Raw genomic sequence first — 14,857 nt, 5'->3', positions numbered from 1 at the left:
TTGTGGCATATAATTATAATTAGTAAAACGTACAGATGTCTCTCCCTTAGAATTAGTGTACATTAGGTGGGATTCTGGCTGTAAAATCTTTTTTGTATTAAAATCCTCTAGATTTAATTCCATCCCTGCATATTCTTCAGGATTTATTTTTATAGGCTTTATTAGTCTTATTCCTTTATTTCCCATTATTTCTACTACATCTTCTACCTTAATTTTAAATTTTGTATTACTATTATTAGTCATTTTTCCTAGAAATCCTACGCATATTAATAAATTATTACCGTCACACATCTCTTCATATCCCTTGGTCTGTATTCCTATTTTTATGTGCTTTTCAAATTCTGCTAAATTCATTATAAAATCTGGGCTAATATAAAATATTCCTCCATTATTTGTCATGTCTACTTCCGTTAGTCCTATTATTGATTTTTTCATGTCTGACCATCTATCGTCGTAAATTACTATTAAAACTTTAGTTCCTAAGTTCTTTCTAGTTAGTCCTTTTAATCCTACTACTATTAATCCCATATGCATTAAACTTCTTCTAGTATTTTTTATTTGTCTCACAGCTACTGGGTCTATTAAATTTATGGTAGTAATTTTATTTCCTATGGCTGATATTTGTTGTTCTCTATAATTTCTATATAATTGAGCTGTACTTGAAAACTGTCTTATATTATATAGAGTTTTTGAATTTAACAGTTTCAATTGGTTTTGTTGAAAAATTTGTATATCTCTATCTACGTCTATTACCTCACTTAACTGCTGATTATTTTCTTCTGGGGTTCTTCTATTTAAAATTCTTGATAAGAAATTATTACTTATTCTATTATCTGAAAAATTTACTCTTTGTCTTTCTTGCCTTTCTGATCGTCCTTCGTTTCTTTGTCTAGTTGAAAGAAGGTCCATTTTTGTGGTTTTCTAAGTACTTTAACTTTATCTTTTTGAGGTGTTATTTCTACCTTTTTTAATTGGTCTATTAATTCGTCAACTTCTTTATTTTTAAACGTCTCTTTATTTTTTTCTCTTTGTTGTTCAGTTAACCACGAAATGCGTTCGTCTAATAATTCTAACCTTGGTACTATTTTTACTATTTTCTTTATTATTTCTAATATTAATGAAATTATAGTAGTATTCTGTTGTATTATTATTTGGTCCGATTTAGCGCTAGGTATATAATCTTTATAGTCTGCTGGTAAAGGTATAGATTTTTCTATTAATTTTGAGGCTTCTTCTTGAACTAATGTTGGTCTACTCATGAAAGAGTGATTTCTTTTAGTTCTGCTACTGTCTTTTTTAATTCTCTAATGTCACTAGTTAAAACTTCTACTTGTTGTGTTATTTTAGAGACTATGTGGGTTGTTTTTAGTTCTATTTCTTTTGGTTTTTCTATAACAACTTTAACTAACTTTTCTATTTCCGTTTTTGTAGGTAATTTTTCTAGATTAAATTTATTAACTAGAGTCTGAACTTTCTTTTCTAATTCTAATTCTTGTGTTTTTAAGTAATCTAGGTTTTGTTCTAATTTTTCAAAGGTTTTCTTTTGCTTAGTCTGAGATGTAGCTACTACTTCTAATATTCTAGTAATATCTTTATTATTTTCTTGTACTTTTTCACTGAAATTTATGACTAAATCTACTAATGTATTTAATTGTTTATCTTCACTATGTAATATATGATCTCCGTTACTAAAATTACACTTTATAATACTATGGTCTGTTAATGCTCTATACTTCTTTTCTGGGTATATTTTTAAGTCTAAGTATTCTAGATTTTTTAAGATATCTATCTCTCTAGCTTTATTTATTATCCTAACGGGATTTTTATTTTACAAACTTGTTTCTGATGTTCTATACTAGTTGTAAGTCTTTCTATATCTTCTCTTATACCGTGTAATTCCCAAGTTATAGCAGAGATTGTTTCTTCGTTAATCTGACTTTGTAAAAGTCTATTTTGTATTAGTGATGATAATGTTTCTGAATTTATTATCTCTAAATATGCACTTAGGGCTTTTTCTACTTGTTGATTTTCTCGTCTTTTCTTTATATCTCTATATAAATACCAATGATTAATTTGTATTTGTCTGACAAAGGGTAGTGTTCTCATACAATCAATATGGTCTAAATCGCTTTTGGTTTTTTAAAGTCTTTCTAGATTTTATATATCGTAGTAATTTATATTCTAATCCTGATATTATATCTATTAACTCTTGTAGTCTTAACTGGTTTTCTTTGGTACTGCGTAATTTAGTATATTCCGGATATAATTTTTCTAACTCTTGTTTTACAGCTAAATAATTATCTTTCATTACCAAAAAAATAAATAAGTAAAACTAGTTTATATTTTTGTCGAAAATATGGGTTTAAAATACAGATTTAGGTCCAAAATTCTTCTCGCTCTGATACCAAAAGGGTGATAGGGGTTATATTTTTGTTTCAATAGATATATAAGTTCTATATAAGTTTTAATTTTTGTAGAAAGAAAAATAGCAATATTATGTGGTTTTTACTTATATGTTAAACAATCCTACTCGGTATTCCCTCACTCCTTGAATCTTCTTATCATGTAGGTGTTTTTCTTATTTTCTGCCTATTCTCCCAATTTTTATAATTTTCGTTTTTGTTTTTTTTTTTTTTTTGAAAAATCTGTTTTAGTTATGAATCTTTATTACACTGTTCATCTCTTTCTCTTAATTTTGGTTCTTAATATCCATCTTCTTTAACCACACCCCGGTTACCATGGCCAACATCATCCTTTTATCATTTGGACATTAAAACGGCCTTTTCAAACACCTAGGAATTTACAGGTTAATCCATTGAGTCCATTAAGAAATTAAGAGAATAACCATATACTAAGAGTAATAGATTCATAACAACAGGTAAGTAATTACTCAAATATTATCAACATAATATTTTAATTCAACATAATATTGAACATAAAATAATTTACATAGTAGGGAGATTAGTACAGAAAACATAGATAAAAACTTACATGTCTGAAGATGGAGAGAGGTTTCCCTTTCGGAGAACCCGAAAAACTACTTCACACTAAAAGAAAATTACTGGAAAGATTAAAACTATTTTACAGGGAAGTTATATTACAAAGGATTTTATTGGGAAAAGGAGTTGGGGCATTTTTGGAAGGGAAGAGGAATATGGAGTGGTTGGTGAGAGAATTTTTTGTTGAAGGCTTTTTTGGTGATTGTGTCTTGCTTTCTTGATCGATGTTAATTTTCTGATGCCCTCCTTCTCTGCAAAACACTGCTATTTATAGGGGTCTGACGGACTTCAAATGCGGACTTCAAATTTGTGAAGAATCTTTTGAGTTCAGCTGGGTACTCTTAGGGCCCCATCGTCACATGAAACTTTTCAAAAGATACTTTATAATTTTGTCCGTTTGCTGAGCTGTCCCATTTCTAGATAAAACTACTACTTTATTACAGCTACTTTAATAAAATCTGGTCTTCTTTTTTCTGAACTGTCAACATTATTGCTCCAACGTGTCTTGAAAAATTACAAAGTCCAAAGTCAAAAGTCTTCTACCTCTATTATTGAGCTTGTCTCATCTCATTTTTCTAAAAGATGACTAATGTCCTTGTCTCTCTCTTTTCCATACCTTTGTCTTTAATTATTGATGCTTTTGTCATTTTTTTAATGTCCTTGTTTCTCTTTTCTATGTCTTTGTCCACATGATCCACCGAACTAAATCTTCCAAGTCATGACTTTCTTTCTACTTCACTTTGTCTTTTCCTTTCATGACTTTTTCTCTACTTCACCTTTGTCTTTTTCTTTCATCTTTTTCTGAACCATGTCTAACCATGTCTTTTCAAATCTCTTTTTTTTTTTTTAACTGATCTAAGTGTCTAAATTGTGTAGGGCAATTGAGTCAAAACTCATGCCTGAATCTACATCATTTGGATCTTGCGAGTCTTGAAAATTAATATCTTCTCCTTCAAAATCTGAATGGACTGGTGACATCCCTTGTCTTGGAGATAATTCTGGACTAGGATCTTTGACTATATATTTATCTTTCTAGTGTCTCTTTTACTATATTTTCTATTTTTTCATTTTTCTTCTTTTTTGCAAGTGTGCTTTTCCTTGTAGAAGTCGCTCCTTGCGTAAGTGTCTTTGGTAGTCTCCGTCTGGTTTGGAGAGATGAACATCCCTCGTCTTCACTTTTAGGCAAAGTGACAGCCATTAACGGATTTGATAAGTCTTTACCGGCTACCGTTTGAACCGGACTAGCTGTATCCTTACCCGATACAGTGGGTCTAATTGCATTCATTGGGGAATGCACACCCGTCTCATCCATTTTTTTCTGAGATGGAGAACTCTGAGACTGCATCAATTCGAATTTTAATGCTTGTAGTCTTTGTTCTAATGTCTTCACCTGATCCAAGAGTTGCATTTTTTCTTGAACCAATGTCTCTTTTTGCTGGTTTAGTCTTTTGACTACATCGGTCATGGTAGAACAATGGTCGCAAAAGATTATTTTGTCTGTGTCTTTTTGTACATTGTACTGAGGGATTTTGTCTGGGTTTTGTCTGAGGGCTGGAGAAATATAATAATTTGGACCCAATGTGCCTCTAGCATAGTCTAATGCTTCAGTAAAATTATTAAATCCCTTAAAAAGAGGTTTCCTTATGTCTTTAATAGAGTCTACAACTTCTATCCAAGTCTCAAAAATACCATTAGTTTTACCGTGAACTACAACTTAAAATTTAAATTTTTTGTCTAAATTTCGGTCTGTAAAATATTAACAAAGTGCATTTATAGTGGCTACAAAATGTTTAGCTCCGTCTTTTTTATTACGCGAAATCCATAAATTATCCACTAAGCATCTTTGTTGTCTATCTATTACATATTCTGGTAATAGTTTAAAAGTCCAATTTGATGGCTGATAGACTACTAAATTATTGGCTCCGAATTGTATTCTTTCTTCCATAGCATTTCTTTCTAATAAAGATGTAGGTCTAAAATGAAGGTTACCTAATACTGTCTGTCTGTATGTGTCTTGGGTTGAGGCTATGCCTTTCCCCTTGTCTGCTGTCTGAGAACTGGAAGGTCTCATGCTGTTCAAACAAAAAATTTAGTTAGCAGTAATATTTAATCTACTTAATTGATCTGCTAAATTATTATCTTTTCCTTTTATATGTTCAAATTTTAAATTGTAAATTGAAATGGTATCTAAAAAATTTAGCCATCGTCTTCTACTACTATTTTTATCATTTATCTTTTGATAGAATTTAACTATAGCTTCACAGTCTGTTCTAACTAGTATTTCTGGTTTATTTAAAATATATAGTCTGAAACTATTTAATCCATATATTACGGCTAAGATTTCTGCATCTATACTACTCATATTTCCTTTTTCTTTATACTTACCACTTTGATAAGCACATATCTTTTCTTCATTTTTATTACTATATTTACTAGGTTTTGCTTTTAATACTGCTCCCCATCCTTCAAAACTACCGTCTGTTTCTATAATTAAATAGTCTGTTTCTAGTGGCATATTTAAATCTGAAATGTTTTTTATTTTTTCTTTTATTTTTTGTACTAATTTAATGTCTTCAGTATTAAAGTGTTTTTGACCATTTGATCCAGTCTTTGAATATAATGGTCCTGCTATTTTTCCTAAATCTTTTATAAAATTTCTAGCATAATTGACTATTCCTAAGAATCTTTGTAATTCTTTAACATTGTCTAACTTGTCTGGCATTTCTAAAGCTTTTTTGGCTATATGAGGTTGTAATTTTATCTTACCTTCTCCTAGTACTACTCCTAAAAAGTTTATATAATTTTTACATAGTTCCATTTTCTTTTTACTAATTATTATCCCATTTTCTACAAATAATCTAAATACCGTTTGTAGGTGTCCTAAATGTTCTTTAATATCTCTACTAAATACTAGTATATCATCTACATATACTAATACAAACCTTTTATATTCTCCAAATATACTATCCATTTTTCTTTGGAAAATTGGTGGAGCTGTCTTTAATCCAAATGGCATTACTAACCATTCGAAATGTCCTTCAGGACAGGTGAATGCAGTCCATTCTATACTATCTTCATGCATTCGTACCTGCCAATATCCTGATTTACAATCAAATTTACTAAATATTTTCTTTCCTTGTATTCTATTTATTAGTTCTGTTTTGTCTGGTAACTTATATCCATCTGTTCTAGTGTTATCATTAAGTCTTTTATAGTTTATTACCATTCTTGCTTTTCCTCTTACTATTTCGCTATGATTTCTTACCATAAATGCTGCTAATCTATGTTTAGAAGTAGATCTCCGTATTACTCCTAAGTCCAATAGTTCTTTTATTTGTACCTTAAAATCTTCTACATCTTGATTTGTTGCTTCAATAGATGCTGTTTTAATTATATAGTCTGGATTTATTATATCTAATTTACATACAATCCTGTTATTTTTCCAATGTTTTAATGGTTTTTCTCCTATAATTTCTATTTCATCTAGTATTTTTATTATATTATCTAGGTCTTTTTGATTTTTTATTATTCCTATTCTTTCTATTCCTGTTTTAAAATTATATAACTCTGTCTCTATATCTATTAAAGTATAATCTTTTTCTAGCATGTCTTCTTCTCCTAGAATTTCTTTTTCTTCCAGAGTTAAATTTTTTATTTCTTGTTTGTCTTTACAACATGTATTCTTTTCTTCACATTCTTTACAACAACTATCTTTTTTCTTTTGCAGGTCTGTGGTAGAGATCTTTCTATGACGAATCTTTGTTTCAGTTTTAAGAACTTGTACTGGTGTATGAGTAATATTTTTTAAGAAAATTACTCCATCTCTTGTAATCATACAGCTACCATTATTATGTAACATGAAGTCTAACCCTATGACAAAGTCTACATTTATATTAAGCTCTCTTACCCATATCTTATCCATTTTATAACTTGGTTTGTAAAACTCTGAACATGTATTTATAAAGCTAATGTAGGCTTTATGAACATAATGTCTATATATATTATGGGTTCCATCCATTTGCATGGCCGCAACTGGTTTTTCTAGAATTTTTATTAAATTAGGTGGAACTATTCTTTTATTTATTATGCACTTTGTGCACCCTGAATCTACTAATGCTAACGTTTCTATCTCATAATCATCTATTTTAATTCTTGCAAGTATTTTTATTGTTCCTAATTTTTTATCTTCATTACATACTAATGCTTCATGGTCTTCTATGCTCATTAATTCTGCTTGAGATTCTTCTGGTATTATTGTTAATGGTTTCATTATTGGTTGTATATTTGATAATCTTATTTCTTCGTCTTCACTATCTACTTCTCTTTGTTTTCCTCTTTCTAGGTTACATAATCTGGTTTCTAATTCATTTATTCTTGTTTCTAATGTTATTATTCTTAGACTAATAGTAGGGTCTTCAATTTTCTTATGAGTTGTTTCTTTATTTATTTTTGTTTTAAATTCTTTTTCTATACACATTGTACATCCTTCTATGTAACAATTTTTACATTTAACTCTTTTGTCTCTACTAGGATACCATTTACAAAAGAAACATGCGTTACTATCCAATCCTTTATTTCGTTCAAACTCATGGTTACAGTCTTCGGCTATATTTGCTAAATTATCCATTGCTTCTAAGTCTAGATTTTCTAATCCTATTTCATTAATTAATTCGTCTGCTTCTGAGTCTGATGAGTCTGTTTTGATTTTTTCTTCAGTGTCTACACTTACTATAGAATATATGCTTTCTGCATCTGACATATACTCGTCTACATTTATTAATGTTTCTTGAAAATCTTCAATTAGCTGGGAATTTCTTGTCTTATTATTTATTCTTTTTGGACATGTATTTGCTAAGTGTTCTACACTTCCACAAGTGAAGCATTCTAATTTATTTCTATAATTTCTTTCTGTTCGGTATTTTCTTACATGCCTATTTCTGTCTAAATAAGGTTTTCTAGCTGATGATTTTCTAAGGTAATATTTCTTTCTATTATATTGAGGATAATTTCTATTATAATGCGTTCGGTATTTTTTATGCTTTTTCTTTTTATAATTGTCTTTATCATAACTTTGTGTCGTGTAAACTACGCTTTTACAAAAGTTCATTTCATTTTCTTTTAACTGTTTTTGTATTTGTATATGAGTACATTTTTCTTGTAGTATATCCATTATATGTTGTATTCTATGTCCTATGGACCACGTTAAATTAGGATTCTGCATTACTCCGTCTCTCTTATTCCATCTATCTTCTATTTCTCTTCCTAAGGCTCCTAGTAGTTTATTAAATAACTTTTTACCTAATTCTTGATCAAATGCATTTCCACTAATAGTACAGTAGTAAAAATAATCGTTTAAAAATTTCTTAATATGAAACCAACTACTTATGCTTAGTTGTTCTAATTTTATTACTGCATTTCTTTGTAGTACTAATAATCCACTATTTAGATCTTCCCCTGTAATCAAAGTATGTATTTTATTAGTAAAATTATATGGGTTTGCTCCCATGGATACTAGGTGTTGAAATTCCATTGGAAAATTTTCTTTATAAGCTTCCCATAAAGCTTTGGCTGATTCTCCTAAAAATGTTTCTAAATATTTATACATTGTTTCTGCGTCTGTTTCACTATATGTTTTTATATAGTCTGCTACTACTATTCCTTTCCAAAGATCTATCACTGAATTCCATCTTTGCGGGTCATGTGCTGCTATATTTAATATTTTACCTTTATTACCTCCTTCTTGAAGAATAATGGGTTCTTCTATAGGCATTCTTTTTCCTGATGGTTTAACATTATTTAAAGGTTCTCCACCTGTTCTAAAAACTCTTCTTCTAGGTACATTTCCTGTGCTAGTATCTATAGTATATTGTTCTCCTGTTGTTCTTTGAAATGGACTAGAACTAGATGCACTAGATTCCATTAATTCTTTTTGACTTATTATAGAGTCTATTTCTAGTTCGTCATCACTGTTTTGCATGTCTTCTAATATTTTATCAAAATCGTCTGATTTTCTTTGGTTTATCTGTTCTACTCTATATCCCCAATTATCAGTTCGGGCTTCACATAATTTAAAGTGACTTATGGTTTCTTCTATTGTTAATTCTCCTAACTTACATCCTTTACATTTAAAAAGCATATTTTTATTTTCTTTTTGAAGTCTTTTTGCTTTTTCTATAGCTTCGTCTACCGCAAACTCGTCTTGTATTAATTCTATATTCATAAAAGTTGTGTCTGTAATTTCATTTTCGTCTAAAGTACTTTCTTCTTCTATGTCTTTTTGTGGCATATAATTATAATTAGTAAAACGTACAGATGTCTCTCCCTTAGAATTAGTGTACATTAGGTGGGATTCTGGCTGTAAAATCTTTTTTGTATTAAAATCCTCTAGATTTAATTCCATCCCTGCATATTCTTCAGGATTTATTTTTATAGGCTTTATTAGTCTTATTCCTTTATTTCCCATTATTTCTACTACATCTTCTACCTTAATTTTAAATTTTGTATTACTATTATTAGTCATTTTTCCTAGAAATCCTACGCATATTAATAAATTATTACCGTCACACATCTCTTCATATCCCTTGGTCTGTATTCCTATTTTTATGTGCTTTCCAAATTCTGCTAAATTCATTATAAAATCTGGGCTAATATAAAATATTCCTCCATTATTTGTCATGTCTACTTCCGTTAGTCCTATTATTGATTTTTTCATGTCTGACCATCTATCGTCGTAAATTACTATTAAAACTTTAGTTCCTAAGTTCTTTCTAGTTAGTCCTTTTAATCCTACTACTATTAATCCCATATGCATTAAACTTCTTCTAATATTTTTTATTTGTCTCACAGCTACTGGGTCTATTAAATTTATGGTAGTAATTTTATTTCCTATGGCTGATATTTGTTGTTCTCTATAATTTCTATATAATTGAGCTGTACTTGAAAACTGTCTTATATTATATAGAGTTTTTGGATTTAACAGTTTCAATTGGTTTTGTTGAAAAATTTGTATATCTCTATCTACGTCTATTACCTCACTTAACTGCTGATTATTTTCTTCTGGGGTTCTTCTATTTAAAATTCTTGATAAGAAATTATTACTTATTCTATTATCTGAAAAATTTACTCTTTGTCTTTCTTGCCTTTCTGATCCTCCTTCGTTTCTTTGTCTAGTTGAAAGAAGGTCCATTTTTGTGGTTTTCTAAGTACTTTAACTTTATCTTTTTGAGGTGTTATTTCTACCTTTTTTAATTGGTCTATTAATTCGTCAACTTCTTTATTTTTAAACGTCTCTTTATTTTTTTCTCTTTGTTGTTCAGTTAACCACGAAATGCGTTCGTCTAATAATTCTAACCTTGGTACTATTTTTTCTATTTTCTTTATTATTTCTAATATTAATGAAATTATAGTAGTATTCTGTTGTATTATTATTTGGTCCGATTTAGCGCTAGGTATATAATCTTTATAGTCTGCTGGTAAAGGTATAGATTTTTCTATTAATTTTGAGGCTTCTTCTTGAACTAATGTTGGTCTACTCATGAAAGAGTGATTTCTTTTAGTTCTGCTACTGTCTTTTTTAATTCTCTAATGTCACTAGTTAAAACTTCTACTTGTTGTGTTATTTTAGAGACTATGTGGGTTGTTTTTAGTTCTATTTCTTTTGGTTTTTCTATAACAACTTTAACTAACTTTTCTATTTCCGTTTTTGTAGGTAATTTTTCTAGATTAAATTTATTAACTAGAGTCTGAACTTTCTTTTCTAATTCTAATTCTTGTGTTTTTAAGTAATCTAGGTTTTGTTCTAATTTTTCAAAGGTTTTCTTTTGCTTAGTCTGAGATGTAGCTACTACTTCTAATATTCTAGTAATATCTTTATTATTTTCTTGTACTTTTTCACTGAAATTTATGACTAAATCTACTAATGTATTTAATTGTTTATCTTCACTATGTAATATATGATCTCCGTTACTAAAATTACACTTTATAATACTATGGTCTGTTAATGCTCTATACTTCTTTTCTGGGTATATTTTTAAGTCTAAGTATTCTAGATTTTTTAAGATATCTATCTCTCTAGCTTTATTTATTATCCTAACGGGATTTTTATTTTACAAACTTGTTTCTGATGTTCTATACTAGTTGTAAGTCTTTCTATATCTTCTCTTATACCGTGTAATTCCCAAGTTATAGCAGAGATTGTTTCTTCGTTAATCTGACTTTGTAAAAGTCTATTTTGTATTAGTGATGATAACGTTTCTGAATTTATTATCTCTAAATATGCACTTAGGGCTTTTTCTACTTGTTGATTTTCTCGTCTTTTCTTTATATCTCTATATAAATACCAATGATTAATTTGTATTTGTCTGACAAAGGGTAGTGTTCTCATACAATCAATATGGTCTAAATCGCTTTTGGTTTTTTAAAGTCTTTCTAGATTTTATATATCGTAGTAATTTATATTCTAATCCTGATATTATATCTATTAACTCTTGTAGTCTTAACTGGTTTTCTTTGGTACTGCGTAATTTAGTATATTCCGGATATAATTTTTCTAACTCTTGTTTTACAGCTAAATAATTATCTTTCATTACCAAAAAAAATAAATAAGTAAAACTAGTTTATATTTTTGTCTAAAATATGGGTTTAAAATACAGATTTAGGTCCAAAAATCTTCTCGCTCTGATACCAAAAGGGTGATAGGGGGTTATATTTTTGTTTCAATAGATATATAAGTTCTATATAAGTTTTAATCTTTCCAGTAATTTTCTTCAACCCACATAGTCTCTAAAATAACACAACAAGTAGAAGTTTTAACTAGTGACATTAGAGAATTAAAAAAGACAGTAGCAGAACTAAAAGAAATCACTCTTTCATGAGTAGACCAACATTAGTTCAAGAAGAAGCCTCAAAATTAATAGAAAAATCTATACCTTTACCAGCAGACTATAAAGATTATATACCTAGCGCTAAATCGGACCAAATAATAATACAACAGAATACTACTATAATTTCATTAATTTGTATTTGTCCTTTATTTCCCATTATTTCTACTACATCTTCTACCTTGATTTTAAATTTTGTATTACTATTATTAGTCATTTTTCCTAGAAATCCTACGCATATTAATAAATTATTACCGTCACACATCTCTTCATATCCCTTGGTCTGTATTCCTATTTTTATGTGCTTTCCAAATTCTGCTAAATTCATTATAAAATCTGGGCTAATATAAAATATTCCTCCATTATTTGTCATGTCTACTTCCGTTAGTCCTATTATTGATTTTTTCATGTCTGACATATATATATATAGTTAAAAGGTTGTGGCCACAACTAGTGCAAACCATCCATATGTATTATAATCTACGATATATCCTATTTTCGAAGTTATGCTTTGCATTATAATAAATATCCCACGGTTTGAGGGGTATGGTGATGCAAACTGAATCACTGGATCAAATGAAATTAAATCCACGAGTGGATACATTTTTACCATTGGTGGAGGAGTACTGTCTTGAAAATCATCCAAACATACATGTATTTCCTGCTCCACAATGGAGTCTAAGTTCATAACTTTAGACAAGATCGATGAAGAAGTTGAATGGGTCCGGAATTTGTTGGAAGATGTTCCATTATGGCCCAAATCGTTGGCTTCTATATGCATACATTGGCGATAGTCTAGTGGCGATAGGAAGGGCTGGAAGCATATTATGTATAACGAGAAATTTTGTCATATACGATGAAGATATAATACCATTAGACAACTACTTTCTAGTGGAATTACCATAATTGACTATGCAAGGTTAAAGGATAATGTGTCGGATCCACTTACAAAAGGCCTAACTAAAGAGGCGGTTGAGAAATCATCTAAGGGAATAGGACTATGGACGAGGACAAGTCAACATGGCGGTAACTCTACCTAGAAGACTAGAGATCCCAAGATCTAGGTTCAAATAGGTCAAACAAAGTTATGATTGACAGTTCAACATTGTCAAACAAAATTTTTAGTCCATTCTCATGGTGAAGACAATGTTCAGTAAAAGGATAAAGCGTTATGGCTTTTTAATGGTTTCTAAGTTTGATACAAGGTATATCAAATAGTGTTTCTATAGGATTACACATTTAGGAATCACTATGGAAGTGTGAAGTGTAAGCCGCTTCGACGAGAATTCTGTAAGGCCAATTCTCTACACACTTACGAGACCAGGCGCGGTTCATGGCTGAAACAAACACAACAATGAGAACCAAAGACGGTTAAAGGGTTAATTGTGTGACGCATGGTTGCCTAAGTATACACCAAAGCTCGACGATTCAAAGATATAAAATCTACCGATTGACCGAGTATATTTGACATATGTTCACTACGGAAAGTTCAAAGGGAAACCTACTTATCCAAATGTGATTAATCTTGGCTTGCAAATCACACAGTTTTTTCATACATGTTTCGATCATATAGTCATTCCCTATTCATGTGGGGGATTTTCGGGTGTGAATGGGTAATGAGAAAAGGTACCTTTTGGAGTGCACCCAAAAAACACCTTTTAGATTGCACCTTTTCATCTTTCCCTTTCACTTTTTATAAATTTACCTATAAATTTACTTGTCTCAAATTTTATAGATTGAAAATTCTGAAATTTCTCCCTTCTTCTCTTTATTATTTTTCCAAAAACAAAAATACCGAAGTGTGATGTGATTTGCTGCCGCCATTTGAGTTTGCTGAAGTTCTGCAATTTGCATTGCTGCTATCGCAGAATAGTTTTCCGTTTTATCCTGGGAGAAATTAATCCATTAACCTTGACAACTGTGAGGGGATTAGATTTCTTTCCGACTTGTGGGCTCGAAAAGTTTCTGTTTCATCTAATTTCTGTCTTTAATGTTTTTTGATTTTGATAAACAGAAACTTGTTTTCGTAAGTTACTGGAAAGTTATTGATTTTAGTAAATTATCGATTTTAGTAAATTACTGATAGATCACTGGTTTCGGTGAATTCCTGGTGTGAACACTTTTAAATAACAAATTACAGTACAAAAATAAACTTAGTTCAATCTCAGAGACAAAAACTAAACTTCTACTAACTATTTGTAATCTAGAATCGTTTCTTACTTTCAAATCTTTATGGAGTAGTATATTTTTCCTTTTAATTTAATGTATCATATGAAAAAAATTATCCCCTACTAATCAATGCTCCCTTGGTTCCAATTTTTATGATATATTTTTCTTTTTAATCTATCCCACGAAAAGTTATACGACAACCCCTCAAACTTGCCAGTAAATTTCATTTAGACATTTGAACTCCAATTTGTTTTGATTGAGCACCTGAACACATGATAAAGTGTTCTTATTAAACACTTTTGATTCAAAATTTAAAAAGATTTTTGTGCGGGTTATGAAGCTCTCATTACAGTGATAGCCATAAGTTAACCACTTAGATATGTCACATCCTGTAATTATAAGCATTAGCCTTAATAAGTCGTAAAACCTCACGTTTGCTCCAATTAAGGCTGATGTATATAATTAAAAGAGGTAGCACATTTATATAGTTAACTTATCTACGTAATAGGCGCTTGAAAACACGTGCAAAAACTTTTTGACAATTTGAACTGGAAGTGTCTAATAGAACACTAATCATGTGTGTTAGGTGCTCAATTGGAACATGTTGCAGTTCAAGTGTCTGACTAAAACTTTAATAGCAAGTTCAAAGAGATGTGATGTATTTTTCCTTAGTAACAATTTAACTTAAATTTTTTTATTTTATTCTTAATTAGATAATTGATAGTACTAGGGGTGTCAATGGTTCGGTTCGGCCGATTTTTTGCTAAAAAAATAAATATCATACGAACTTTTCGGTTATTCTACTATATA

Source organism: Lycium barbarum, chromosome 11 (assembly GCF_019175385.1).
Source record: "Lycium barbarum isolate Lr01 chromosome 11, ASM1917538v2, whole genome shotgun sequence".
Taxonomy (NCBI): domain Eukaryota; kingdom Viridiplantae; phylum Streptophyta; class Magnoliopsida; order Solanales; family Solanaceae; genus Lycium; species Lycium barbarum.
Note: the sequence above shows the minus strand (reverse complement) of the source record.